Consider the following 14,779-nt stretch of genomic DNA (forward strand, 5'->3'; position numbering starts at 1 on the left):
GACTAAGATCATGTATCACTTAGATGACTAGAGGATGTCTATCTAAGCGGGAGTTCATTAAATAATTAGATGAACTTAATTATCATGAACATAGTCAAAAGGTCTTTGCAAATTATGTCGTAGCTTACACTTCAGTTCTACTGTTTAAGATATGTTCCTAGAGAAAATTTAGTTGAAAGTTGATAGTAGAAATTATGCAGACTGGGTCCGTCAACTGAGGATTATCCTCATTGCTGCGTAGAAGGCTTATGTCCTTAATGCACCGCTCGGTGTGCTGTACCTCGAGCGTCATCTGTAGATGTTGGGAAACATCTGACATACACATTTTGATGACTACGTGATAGTTCAGTGTGTAATGCTAACGGTTTAGAATTGTGGCACCAAAGACGTTTTTGAAACATCGCAGAACATATGAGGTGTTCCAAAGACTGAAATTGGGATTTTAGACTAGTGCCCACGTCAAGAGGTATGAGACCTCTGACAAGTTTCTTAAGCCTACAAACTAAGGGAGAAAAGCTCAATCGTTGAGCATGTGCTCAGATTGTCTGAGTACTACAATCTCTTGAATCTAGTGGGAGTTAATATTCCAGATGAGATAGTGATGGTTCTCCATAGTCACTACCACCAAGCTATTAGAGCTTCGTGATGAACTATAACATATCAGGGATAGATATGATGATCCTTGAGCTATTCGCGACACCGCCAAAGTAGAAATCAAATAGGAGCATCAATTGTTGATGGTTAGTAAAACCACTAGTTTCAAGAAGGGCAAGGGCAAGAAAGGGATACTTCATGAAACGGCAAATCAGTTGCTGCTCTAGTGAAGAAACCCAAGGTTGAACCCAAACCCGAGACTAAGTGCTTCTGAAATAAGGGGAACGGTCACTGAAGTAGAACTACCCTAGATACTTGGTAGATGAGAAGGCTGGCAAGGCCGACAGAAGTATATTGGATATACATTATAATGTGTACTTTACTAGTACTCCTAGTAGCACCAGGGTATTAAAATACCGGTTCGGTTGCTAAGTGTTGGTAACTCGAAATAAAAAGCTATGGAATAAACGGAGACTAGCGGAAGGTGAGATGATGATATGTGTTGGAAGTGTTTCCAAGGTTGATGTGATCAAGCATCGCATGCTCCCTCTACCATCGAGATTGGTGTTAAACCTAAATAATTGTTATTTGGTGTTTGCGTTGAGCATAGACATGATTGGATTATGTTTATCGCAATACAGTTATTCATTTAAGGAGAATAATGGTTACTCTATTTATTTGAATAATACCTTCAATGGTCTTGCACCTAAAATGAATGGTTTATTGAATCTCGATCGTAGTGATACACATGTTCATGCCAAAAGATATAAGATAGTAATGATAGTACCACATACTTGTGGCACTGCCATTTGAGTCATATTGGTATAAAACGCATGAAGAAGCACCATGTTGATGGATCTTTGGACTCACTCGTTTTTTGAAAAGTTTGATACATGTGAACTAGTCTATTGGTTTATACGCATGAAGAAACTCCATGTAGATGGGTCGTTTGGACTCACTTGATTTTGAATCACTTGAGACATGCAAATCATACCACATGGGCAAGATGACTGAAAGGCCTCGTTTTCAGGGAGATGAAACAAGAGAGCAACTTGTTGGAAGTAATACATTTGATGTGTGCAATCCAATGAGTGCTGAGGCACGTGGTGAATATCGTTATGCTCTTACTTCACAGATGATTTGAGTAGATTTTCAGTATATTTACTTGATGAAACACAAGTCTGAATTATTGAAAGGTTCAAGTAATTTCAGAGTGAAGTTGAAAATCATCGTGACAAGATGATAAAATGTCTATGATATGATCATAGAGATGAATGTCTGAGTTACGTGTTTGGTACACAATTAAGACATTGTGGAAATTGTTTCGCAACCAATGCCGCCTGGAACACCATAGTGTGATGGTGTGTCTGAACATCATAGCTGCACCCTATTGGATGTGGTGCAAACCATGATGTCTCTTATCGAATTACCACTATCTTTTATGGGTTAGGCATTAGAGACAACCGCATTCACTTTAAATAGGGCACCACGTAATTCCGTTGAGATGACACCATATGAACTATGGTTTAGACAAACCAAAGCTGTCATTTCTTAAAAGTTTGGGGCTGCGACGCTTATGTGAAAAAGGTTTAGCCTGATAAGCTCAAACCCAAAGCGGATAAATGCATCTTCATGGGACACCCAAAACAGTTGGGTATACCTCCTATTTTGGATCCGGAAGCAAAAGTGATTGTTTCTAGAAACGGGTCCTTTCTCGAGGAAAAGTTTCTCTCGAACGAATTGGGTGGGAGGATGGTGGAGACTTGATGAGGTTATTGAACCATCACTTCAACCAGTGTGTCGCAGGGCACAGGAAGTTGTTCCTGTAGCGCCTACACCAATTGAAGTGGAAGCTGATGATAGTGATCATGAAACTTCAGATCAAGTCACTACCAAACCTCGTAGGTCGACAATGATGCATACTATTTCAGAGTGGTATGTAATCCTTTCTTGGAGGTCATGTTGCTAGACAACAATGAACCTACGAGCTATGGAGAAGCGATGGTGGGCCCGGATTCTGACAAATGGCTCGAGGCCATAAAATCCGAGAGTATCCATGTGTGAAAACAAATTATAGACTTTGGAAGAACTACTTGATGGTCGTAAGGCTATTAGGTACAGATGGATTTTAAAAGGAAGACGGACAATGATGGTAAGTATCACCATTAAGAAAGCTCGACTTGTCGTTAAGATGTTTTCCGACAAGTTCAAGGAGTTGACTATGGTGAGACTTTCTCACTCATAGCGATGCTAAGAGTCTGTTGGGATTTTATTAGCAGTTACTGCATTATTTATGAAATCTTGCAGATAGGATGTCAAAACATTGTTTCCTCGACAATTTTCTTGAGGAAATATTGTATGTGATACAACCAGAAGGTTTTTGTCAATCCTAAAAGATGCTAACAAGTATGCAAAGCTCTAGCAATCCTTCTAAGGACTGGAGTAAGCATCTCGGAGTTGGAATATACGCTTTGATGAGATGATCAAAGATTTTGGGTTTATACAAAGTTTATGAGAAACTTGTATTTCCAAAGAAGTGAGTGGGAGCACTATAGAATTTCTGATGAGTATATGTTGTTGATCAGAAATGATGTAGAATTTCTGGAAAGCATATAGGGTTATCTGAAAAGTGTTTTTCGATGGAAAACCTAGATTAAGCTACTTGAACATTGAGCATCAAGATCTATAAGGATAGATCAAAAACGCTTAATAGTACTTTCAAATGAATACATACCATGACAAGATTTTTAAGGAGTTGAAATAGATCAGCAAAGAAGGAGTTCTTGGCTGTGTTATAAGGTGTGAGCATTGAGTAAGACTCAAGATTTGACCACGGCAGAAGAGAGAGAAAGGACGAAGGTCGTCCCCTATGCTTTAGACGTAGGCTCTATAGTATGCTATGTTGTGTGCCGCACCTGAAGTGTGCCTTGCCATGAGTCAATCAAGGGGTACATGAGTGATCCAGGAATGGATCACATGACAGTGGTCAAACTTATCCTTAGTAACTAGTGGACTAAGGAATTTTCTCGATTATGGAGGTGGTAAAAGAGTTCATCGTAAAGAGTTACATCGATGCAAACTTTGACAGTAATCCGGATGACTCTGAGTAGTAAACCAGATTCGTATAGTAGAGCAGTTATTTGGAATAGCTCCAAGTAGCGCATGGTAGCTGCATCTCAAGATGACATAGAGATTTGTAAAGCACACACGGATCTGAAAGGTTCAAGACCCGTTGACTAATAACCTCTCTCACATGCGAGATATGATCAAACCCCATGGGTGTTGGATTCATTACAATCAAATAGTGATGTGAACTAGATTATTGACTCTACTGAAAGTGGGAGACTATTGGAAATATGCCCTAGAGGCAATAATAAAATGGTTATTATTATATTTCCTTGTTCATGATAATTGTCTATTGTTCATGCTATAATTGTATTGACAGGAAACCATAATAAATGTGTGAATACATAGACCACAACATGTCCCTAGTAAGCCTCTAGTTGACTAGCTCGTTGATCAATAGATGGTTACGGTTTCCTGACCATGGACATTGGATGTCGTTGATAACGGGATCACATCATTAGGAGAATGATGTGATGGACAAGACCCAATCTGTCGGGGATATACCCCGCGGTATGACCCGGCCGGAATCATGACCCGGCCAGGCTTGGCGACTCACCAGAGACCTGGCTGGAGCTTGGCGACTCACTGGCGATCCGCCCGGACATGGCGGTTTACATGTAACCCGCCGAGACATTGTGACTCACTGGAGACCCGGCGGGCGGATCATACGGACGACAAGGCCCAAGGCCCAATGGGCCAGCTTATACTTTGGTGGGCCGGCTTAAGAGGAAATGGATGACGAATATTTCCTTTACGAGGAAGAAAGACCCGGACTTGTATTCAACTTGTGAGAAAGGATAGACTAGTCCTAGTCCTACTAGGACTCCACATGTAACCCGCCCCTTCAACATATATAAGGAGGGGCAGGGCTCCCCAAAGAGGGACAGAAAATAATCTCTAGGGCTAGACACAAAGAGCGGGCTTACCGGCGACTCCCTCATGATCATAATGAGACCTAGCCACAAACAACATGTAGGGTTATTACCGGATGATGTTTCCCGGGGCCCGAAGCTGTCTAAACCCTTATCTTGTGTTGCGTCTCTCGATTCCGCTCAACCCCTCTCAAGCTACCACATAGATGCGTTGGCCTCATGACTAAGTCCTCACACTAAGGACATCTGCCGTGATAATTCCATGACAGTTGGCGCCCACCGTGGGGCCTGCGCACGATGGTGTTGAGTTATTGGAGGTATCTTTACCCGGGTTTCGAGAAGTTCGCAAATTAGCCGGATGAAGAAGAACCGGCGCGGAATAATCACGCAAGATGATCCGGCATGGGACAGTTTTTTGGTAGAGTCGGCGTGTTCATTGTTTATGATCATAGTTGTGATTAATTCTACATGGTCGGGACAAGAGCTAAGGGCTGCGTACGGCCGCCAGAGGTGCCGTAATAATCCTCAAGCCAGATCGTTTTCATGGACCGCCGCAAGTTGCCAATCTGAGACGGTCAAGAAATCCCGCTGCAGTAGTCCGAATACTATTCTGTAGACCAAAGGATATATTTGATTAAATACCAAGGCAATGTTCTGGTTTGACCAACGCGTTGACATATGCGTGTTTTGTTGTTGCTAATTATACTACTTCCAAACCATAGCTGCTGGTACTACTCCACGTCATTGTACAAAAGAAAAAACAAAGAGCATAGCCAGAGGCCCATGCGCACACGTCGCTGATTGCACGTGCGTATGCTGCAGTTGCAGCAAGAAAAAGAATTGCGACAGTCGCCGATGGATCATGTGTGTGCACGGCTGCTGCATCAATTGAGAGGATGTTCAAGTGGATCAAGAAAAAGGAAATCAAGCCGGCCATGTACGGATTGCACTACTAGTACAATACAAAATTAGACTGATGTTCCATCACAAAGGCCTAAGTGATTTGCACTGTTGTCGTACTCTTCGAGGACCCGAAGACTAGATCGGAAAAATAAATATATATGTATATACCAAACTCAGGGGCCAAGGCCGCTACTAAAGTTGTGTGTGCAGACTTTCCGTAGCCTGACCGCTGTCCCGTGTCTCCATGGCAGTTGCTCTCCAAAGGCTTACTACTAGTGCTAACTAAAAGGTACAATGGCGCAATCTCCAAGAAGGACTATCATCCATCACGTGAAGGACTGTTGGAGAAAGGCTCGCACGAGGATGATCAAAATTGACTACAACCCAGAAAACAGACTAGCAGGCAGTCTTGGCTGTTTGCCGCCGAGTCGCCGCGATGACTACGACCCGGAAAACAGACTACAGTTGCCTGCCTCTTGAGCCGCCGACCGCCGAGACGTCGCCTGTGCCAGGACAGCCCGCCTTCACCGTGATCCGCCGCGGATTGCTCCTGCTGCTGCCATGGCCCACCAAGCGTTCCACACGTTGAGCCGCGTCGGCCTTGCTCCGTATTGAGCCCTTCTGCTGCTACTGCGCTTTGCCAGCACACATCAACCCGCCGTTGCGGTGTGAGCCGCCTCTGCCATGACCCGTATCGCCTCTTTGAGTCGCCGGGACCCTGCGATCCGTGTCGCTAGGACTGAAGAAGTTTCGTGACCCGTCACACGTTGAACCGCCGCCTGCTCTCGGGTCGACTCGCGTCCGTTTCAAGCTGTTCAAGTTGCCGCCTCAACCGCACTGCCGCTGAAGTATATGAGCCGCCGCCCTGGTGATGCCTCCGTCTCACTGCTATGTTGAGCCGTCGGGGCCGTGTTGAGCTGCTTTTGCTGTGTTGAGCCGCCGGGAGTCACCGGTCTGCTTGAGCCGTCGAGATTATATTTAGCCGCCTCTGACGCGGCATACAGATCATCTGTCATTCACAAACATCAGGTGGTATCTATCTGAACTTATCTTATTAAAACAGTTACTGTTTTTTGTCAAAAGAACAATTATTCTGCCCTGTAACATTTTTACACGGGACAATTGTTTATGGCATTATACCGCGGATGCACGTTCAGCTATGCCGCACAGCTTCACGGACATGTGTGTTGCGGTCCATTTTGCATCAACACGTCGGCCGCTCTCTCGTCCACACAGGCTTACAACATCGCTGCCGACTCTCCCCATCCACACCGGCTTACAACGCCACGGCCGACTCGGTCATGATTAATTTCAGCATCGCCATGATGATCATCAACTCCGCGGTGGATAATTTTTGGCTTAACATATCAGGTGAAATCCATCCAGTATATTTTTATATTATATATTGTTTTCTTTAAAAAGAGCAATTACTCTGGCTTGCAAGTTCTCCAGTGCAGGACAAGTTATATCACTGAGGTGTTGAATGACTCGTACCGGTTTATATCCCGGTCAAATGTGGAGAATCTCAAGACAACTCCTCGAGTCATCTTAAGACTCGGGGGCTACAATGACATGACTCGGGAACCCCGGGTCATTGGAGGGAAGATAACCCGGTCCCGGAGGCTACCGCCATATTGGTAAAAATTTAAAGGCCGCCAGAAAATTTCCGGCTCACAATGATGCTTTGGTTTACAATCCGGCTCAAGGTAAACATGTCTCTCGCAAAGCTTTGAAGCTCTAAATATCCGGTTTTGAAATTCCGGTTTAAAAAGAATTCATCTATTGCAAGTTCGAGTTTTCATGAAAAATTACAGGGACCAAAGAGAGTTTGTTGCACAGCACAACTCAAACATAGGCAACCAGCAAGCACAACTCAGAAATATATCACTTGGGGGCTTCCGGCTTATTGGGCTAAGCTATGATTACCCTTTGATCCGGCTCATAGCCACATTTATAGTCACTTGGGGGCTTCCTCTTCAAACATAGGTCGTATTCGAACCAAAGAGAACATAGCTGTCGTAACCCTTTTGATCGGCGCAAAGCCAAACTCACTAGGGGGCTTCTTGATCGTATCTGAATCATAGCTTAACCCCTTTTGGGTCCGACTTGGATCGTATTCGAATCAGGGTCGTTAAAAATCTCTCAAGGTCATTTGGGGGATTCTTGTTCAAACATAGGTCGTATGCGAACCAAAGAGAACATAGCTGTCGGTACCCTCTTGATTGGTGTAACACCAACGCACTGGGGGCTACATGATCGTATTCTAATCCTAGCTTAACCCCTTTGGAACGGTTTATTGATCGTATTCGAATCAGAAACCTTGATTTTTATTTGGTTTAAGTTTTTGCAAACAATCTTTTGGGTTTTGATACTTTTTGCTCATATCTGAAGCATATAAGTGTGGTTTCGTTTAAACCCGGCTTGGTTTTCGACGATAAGTCGCCAGCATGTGACAATCATCATATATTTGGAAGTATTGGCTTCTAAGGAATGGGTTATTACCCTTACTGCATAGGTCATGTAAACCGGCAGTACAAATTCAATATCACATTGGTTATATGTGGGATATTATGACCCGCCTTGCGGTAAACCGCCAAGGGATCTTGTGATTTACTTGTGTGCAGGATAAAGACTACATTTGGGTGGTTACCCGCCCTGGCTTTTGACATTAAGTCGCCAGGGCATATGTTGTTTAAACTCTATGCAGGATTTACATAAATGATTAAGTTCCATCCCATTGTCAAAAATTGAAATTGGTGTCTCAAAAGGGTTATCGATTCTTGATTTTCTCAAAGGCTATAAGCTGCCGGGTTATAAAAATTCCGGTTTACAATGGAGGCGTATTAAATCGCCATCGGCCAAGAGCCGCCAGGTTATTCAAATTGTTAATAACCAACATGGCTGGATTTTTATTATGGTTATCAATAACCAATATTACGATTGAGGTTTTCAAAGTCGCTTCAGCGCAATGGATATTATTTTATCAATGGATATAATTTATTCTACAATGGAAGGAATAGTCCCAGGCTTACGACCCGACACTTGGGGGCTACATTATTCAAGTTGAGATCACATCAAATATACAAGTCCCATGTCACTGCCAGCATGCACCATGGCACTTGGGGGCTAATGCAAAGACATTTTTACTGGCTTTATTGAAGATCCAACTCATCACATCATAATGAACTGGCCCTTGGGGGCTACCAATTGCTCCTTTCAACAATTCAAGGTACATAAGTTTTATTTTCATTATATTGAAGGGTCCACTACTTAGTTGGTAAAGCACAAAGCTCTTAACCTTATGGACGTGGGTTCAAGCCCCATGATGGGGGTTAAATGATATGATATTATTTTCAATGAAGTATATGTAAAGTCCCAGCTCAGTATTATCTTACTGAGCCGGCCCTTGGAGGCTACACATTGCTGTTAAAGTTTACATGATCATATTTACAAAGTCCCTGCTCATTATTGCATAATAACCCGGCCCTCAGGGGCTACACTGGTTGAAGCTTTTATGGGTATCAGGCAACTACAAGTCCCAGGTTGCTACATATGAGGAATACTCAGTTCTGACTAGTGATTGATATGAACAACATGGATTTCTTCAAAGTGGTAATATTTATATTGAAGCAAGTCTTAAGTCATCACTTTGCTCTGCTCAAGACTTGGGGGCTACAGGTAACATGGATATAAGGAGAAATATTTTTAAAATCTCAGTTTTTGAGCAAGCCAGATTAACCAGGCGTCACTAATCATTATGACCCGGTATGTGCAACAATCATAACCCGGCGTCGACAACAACTATGATTCGGTGCTATCAATATTTACAAACCGGCAATTTTGGTCATATTAAACCGACAAGTTCTACATCTTCAAACCAGCTGAATATTAGATGAGTATTTCAAGACCAATATTTCTTAAGCCAGAGCTTTGGAAGCCGACTCAAGTGGATTATTCTTAACAATATTTATTTTTGAGAAACCAGCGTCAGTGATTTGAGTATGAAAGCTGGCTTATTGACCCGGATTTTCTAGAAGGAGGAAATGACAAGGACTTAAGGATGATCAGGTGCCGGTCTACAAGAATTCCTAACCCGGAGCACAGCCTGTCAATTTTGTTCTTGTGTTTATTTTGCAGCATAAGTTTACCATGGATAAATCCAAGCTAAACTCGGGGCTAATGTCGGGGATATACCCCGCGGTATGACCCGGCCAGAATCATGACCCGGGCGGGCTTGGCGACTCACCAGAGACCTGGCTGGAGCTTGGCGACTCACTGGCGATCCGCCCGGACATGGCAGTTTACATGTAACCCGCCGGGACATTGTGACTCACTGGAGACCTGGCGGGCGGATCAGACGGACGACAAGGCCCAAGGCCCAGTGGGCCGGCTTATACTTTGGTGGGCCGGCTTAAGAGGAAAGGGATGACGAATATTTCCTTTACGAGGAAGCAAGACCCGGACTTGTATTCAACTTGTGAGAAAGGATAGACTAGTCCTAGTCCTACTAGGACTCCACATGTAACCCGCCCCTTCAACATATATAAGGAGGGGCAGGGCTCCCCAAAGAGGGACAAAAAATAATCTCTAGGCCTAGACACAAAGAGCCAGCTTACTGGCGACTCCCTCATGATCATAATGAGACCTAGTCACAAACAGCATGTAGGGTTATTACCGGATGATGTTTCCCGGGGCCCGAAGCTGTCTAAACCCTTATCTTGTGTTGTGTCTCTCGATTCCGCTCAACCCCTCTCAAGCTACCACATAGATGCATTGGCCTCACGACTAAGTCCTCACACTAAGGACATCTGCCGTGACAATTCCACGACACAATACTAAGCATAGCACAAGATCGTGTAGTTCGTTTGCTAAAGATTTTCTAATGTCAAGTATCATTTCCTTAGACCATGACATTGTGCAACTCCCGGATACCGTAGGAATGCTTTGGGTGTGCCAAACATCACAACGTAAATGGGTGGCTATAAAGGCACACTACGGGTATCTCCAAAAGTGTCTATTGGGTTGGCACGAATCGAGACTGGGATTTGTCACTCCGTGTGACGGAGAGGTATCTCTGGACCCACTCGGTAGGACATCATCATAATGAGCTCAGTGTGACCAAAGAGTTGATCACGGGATGATGTGTTACGGAATGAGTAAAAGTGGCTTGCCAGTAACAAGATTGAACGAGGTATTGGGATACCGACGATCAAATCTCGGGCAAGTAAAGTACCGATTGACAAAGGGAATTGTATACAGGATTGATTGAATCCCCGACATCGTGGTTCGTCTGATGAGATCATCGTGGAACATGTGGGAGCCAACATTGGTATCTAGATCCCGCTGTTGGTTATTGGCCAAAGAGTTGTCTCGGTCATGAAAGCATGATTCCCAAACCCATAGGGTCTACACACTTAAGGTTCGGTGACGCTAGAGTTATTATGGGAATTAGTGTGCAGTTACCGAATGTTGTTCGGAGTCCTAGATGAGATCCCAGACGTCATGAGGAGTTCCGGAATGGTCCGGAGGTAAAGATTTATATATGGGAAGTCCTATTTTGGCCACCGGAAAATGTTCGAGATTTTCCGGTATTGTACCGGGAAGGTTCTAGAAGGTTTCGGAGTGGGGCCCACCTGCATGGGAGGACCCACATGAACGTGGGTAGTGGGGGCAAGGCCCCACACCCCTGGTCAAGGCACACCAAGATCCCCCCTTAGAAGGAATAAGATCATATCCCGAAGGGATAAGATCAAGATCCCTAAAAAAGGGGGATAACAATCGGTGGGGAAGGGAAATGATGGGATTTCTTTCCCCCACCTTTGCCAATGCCCCAATGGACTTGGGGGGCAAGAAACCAGCCCCCTCCACCCCTATATATAGTGGGGAGGTGCATGGGAGCCGCACCCCTTCCCCTGGCGCAGCCCTCTCCCTCCCCAACACCTCCTCCGTAGTAGTAGTGCTTGGTGAAGCCCTGCCGGAGAACTGCAAGCTCCACCACCACGCCATCATGCTGCCGGAGCTCTCCCTCAACTTCTCCTCCCCCTTGCTGGATCAAGAAGGAGGAGACGTCCCCGGGCTGTACGTGTGTTGAACGCGGAGGCGCCGTTGTTCGGTGCTTAGATCGGAATCAACCGCGATCTGAATCTCTACGAGTACGACTCCTTCATCCGCGTTCTTGTAACGCTTCCGCATCGCGATCTTCAAGGGCATGAAGATGCACTCCCCTCTCTCTCGTTTCTAGTCTCTCCATAGATTGATCTCGGTGATGCGTAGAAATTTTTTAATTTCTGCAACGATCCCCAGCAGCCCGGACCACCCACCGTAACCGGGAACACCCCGATATTTTCCTCGCCCTCGCTTCTACCATGGTTTTTTCCGTCATGGACGACCCAAAGAATGTCATGCAGCTGCGCCTCCGGCCCGCCCAGGACGAAAAGCCCATTTTTGTCATGATTTTTTGTCATAGAAGTAGTTACCCACCGCATCTATGATGATACCGGGTTTTGTCACAATTATCGTCATAGAAGTGTCATAAGTATGACAGGAAAAAAATTTGTTCGGCCCAAAATGTCACGGATGTGTCTTTCTTTGTAGTGTAGTACACTACGTGCGTGGGTGCGTGCACCTCTTCTCTTCGGGCATGGTTTTTAAAAGTATAGCCCACTGTTGTACTACCACATGGTTATTATATATGGTAAAGAGTATAGGCAGTAATAATGACTAATAAGCCGTGAAATCACGAGGCCCACCTTTCTCTATGTTTGACCGAGGAAGCAGCCATCATTTCGCTCATCGTTGAATATCCATCCATTGCTACCTCCGCGAATAAATAAAAATCTGCTTCTACCTCCGTAGCATGGTTAATAATATAGCCATGTTAATCACGACGTAGAAATATCATTCACTGATACAATAGGGCTGGATCTAAGGCTGGTGATTTTTTTATTACTTTGTCTCTTTCTCTTTTTGTCTCATCTACTCATTTACATAGGAGCACATGTAGAGGATGGCTATTCCTTTTGATGGGACTTCTTCATGGGGTTTAAGACTAAGCAGCTCCGAATTATGCTCGTTGCCCACCACTCTGAATCGTGTCATCTATGATAGGGAGTAGTCCCATTGCAACAATGAGGTCCACAAGGTCTAGCACGTCCTGTAAGAAGAGACTGTCACGCAAAACATACATCTTGTTGCCTTCTTCCTCATACAGTACGTATCACTGGTACATACTACTAGTAGTAGTACTACTCATTCTCCTATAAACCTTGCGCTTGGAATCTAACCTTGCGCTTGGCTCTTCGCCTCTTCGGGAAGTCGAGCAATAATGGTACTATAGTATATATCATTCTGGCTATCTAAGACCGAGTGAATTGCTACACGTCCACCATGTGGGTGAGGGTCGAGCGAGGGTCGAGGGGCGAGGGAGAGTGTGTACTATTACGTATGTTTCAATATGGAGCAAAATGAGTGAATCTACACTCTAAAATACGTCTATATACATCAGTGTTTGGAGTATGTACTAGTAGTTCATATTGAAATCTACTAAAGGACATATATCTCAAACAATATGATAATCTCTCTAACCAAGGTAGGGACGAGGAGTAAACAGAGGGAGTAGTAAAATTTTCTCCTTGTCTTGCGAGCCACCGCGCGCGTGGGCGAGGGAGCAGGCATAAGGCGTATTAAGCAAGCTTCACCTCATCCTGCGAGCCACCGCGCCCGTGGGGCAGGGAGACGGCGTACTAAGAAAGCTTCTCCTCGTTCTGTGAGTTGACTGGACACATCAAAATTAATATGTACAGAGCATCTCCACTGTATAGAGCCTTGCCTCTAAGGTAGGCCCCACATAGTTTGCCCCTTTTTTAACATAACACGTCAAGTCGCAATTTGTTTATTCACCCGTGGTAGACGATCCTTCATCAAGTGGACAACCAGTACACATGTCAAATTACCACGCGGGCTGCCTTTTCGTACAGAAATGAGCTCCACCGTGTACCCGCGCGGGTGTGGTTGGGAAAGAGACGGGAGTACGCGCGACATGTGTGCACCTCTTCTCTTCGTGCACGTCCCCCACCTAAGTGGGTGTATGTGAGAGAGATACAAACCTAGACAGATGGCGTGTGCGTTCGTGAGTGTTTTTTGTTGGGGGTGATTTTGTTAATATATTTGTGGGAATATGTGTCAATGATATCTCAAACAAAAATTTGACACATGCAATGTGTGTGAAATAGAGGCCTATCTATATCATATATAGAGGGGGCGATCCACGAGAACAGATGGAGGGGTCATAGATATTGATAGAGTCAAAGAGAGGATCAAGTGGGTGGGTGCGAGATCGATGAAGAGAGCCATCGAAATTGTGTGTGTGCAAGTCAAAGATATAGGGCGACTGACCTACCAGAATGTCAGAGGGCACAGGGCAAGTTTGTGTGTGGCAGGGAGACATGACTAGAGTGCTCGATGTATCGGTGTGTGTGGGGGAGAAGCAGAGACCTAATTAGAGAGGTAGAACGACTCATATATGTGTTGAGAAGGAGAGACCCAGCTATGTCTTGAGGGAGATCGGTCGACATCCATACATAAGTCAAGGACGGGAAATAGGTTGGGAGAGAGAGAGAGGGAGAGGGGTAGAGTGTTGGATGGGTGATGGAGTTGCTTCTCGAAGATGGTGGGAGAGGCCTACTAGACAAACTTAGGGTAGAACTGCAATATTATCAATAAGAGTGGGGATGTGTTTCCGTGTGTGCGTGTGCGTGATAGATGTGTCGGGATGCATGCATGGATGATGAAGGGGAACCATGTGTTTGGTAAGCAAACCTAACTAGATCAGTAGATCAATTGTTGTTTGTCAGAGGAAGGAAGAGACATAACTAATAGGTAGATCGATCGACGCGTTGGGAAAAACGAGTTATAACGACCTAGCTAGCCATATGTATAGCGGGAGATCGGTCGGTGTACATCCATTTGTTAGAGGCAAACAAGGCCCAGTGAGATGGATAGACAGAGAGAATGGAGCTAGGAGGTGGTGCGAGAGGCCTAGCTACTAATTAGACAAGGGGAGGAGTGTGCGATTGTGAGATCGGTGAAAACAGGGGTGAGAGTTTACACGTGTGTGGGACCGTATGAGAGACACGAGCACTACAAAAAATACACTTCCGTGATGATACGTTTTTGTCACAGTAGGTCACGTTTTTTGTCATGCATGTACATCCATGACAAATTTATGGCAGAATCAAGATAGTCATACATGTGTTGTTGTAGAAGTGTTCCATGACATTACCAAA

The sequence above is a fragment of the Triticum dicoccoides genome, chromosome 1A, assembly GCF_002162155.2.
Source record: "Triticum dicoccoides isolate Atlit2015 ecotype Zavitan chromosome 1A, WEW_v2.0, whole genome shotgun sequence".
NCBI classification, from domain to species: Eukaryota; Viridiplantae; Streptophyta; class Magnoliopsida; order Poales; family Poaceae; genus Triticum; species Triticum dicoccoides.